Here is a 522-nt window from a genome sequence, read left to right as displayed (position 1 = left end):
TACATTCTTTATGTTTCTTCATTTCTTCTGTGCATATGCAGTTTATATAGTTTGAAATTATTTTTATATTAAGGTGTAAAGGAGCTTTCCTATTCAATTGTCTGTGCTGGTACACATTTCAGGAATATAGAAAAATGGTGGTTTTTATAGTTCTTGCTCTTTTAGGTTTCACACTTTGTTGTGAATCTATTTTCATAAATTATATTTTTATAAATATTTACCCATTTCATAGAAGTTAACTTTATTAGGTCGAATGCTACAAAATTGCCATTTCTGTTGTGAAATTTTTCATATTGGCATTCTTTTAATTTTCTAATAAACTATCAATTTTTCCCCCCCTTTGGAAGGTTCTTAAATTTATAGTTTTTCTTTTCTTTTTTTTTTTATTTTATTTTATTTTGTCGATATACATTGGGGTTGATTATTGTGGCCCCTTACCAAAACCTCCCTCCCTCCTCCCTCTCCTCCCTCCCACCCAACAATGTCCTTTCTGTTTGCTTGTCGTATCAACTTCAAGTAATT

Source organism: Galeopterus variegatus, unplaced genomic scaffold (assembly GCF_000696425.1).
Source record: "Galeopterus variegatus unplaced genomic scaffold, G_variegatus-3.0.2 Scaffold7577, whole genome shotgun sequence".
Classification (NCBI taxonomy): Eukaryota; Metazoa; Chordata; class Mammalia; order Dermoptera; family Cynocephalidae; genus Galeopterus; species Galeopterus variegatus.
The sequence above is the reverse complement of the archived record's forward strand: the minus strand, read 5'-3'. Positions refer to the sequence as shown.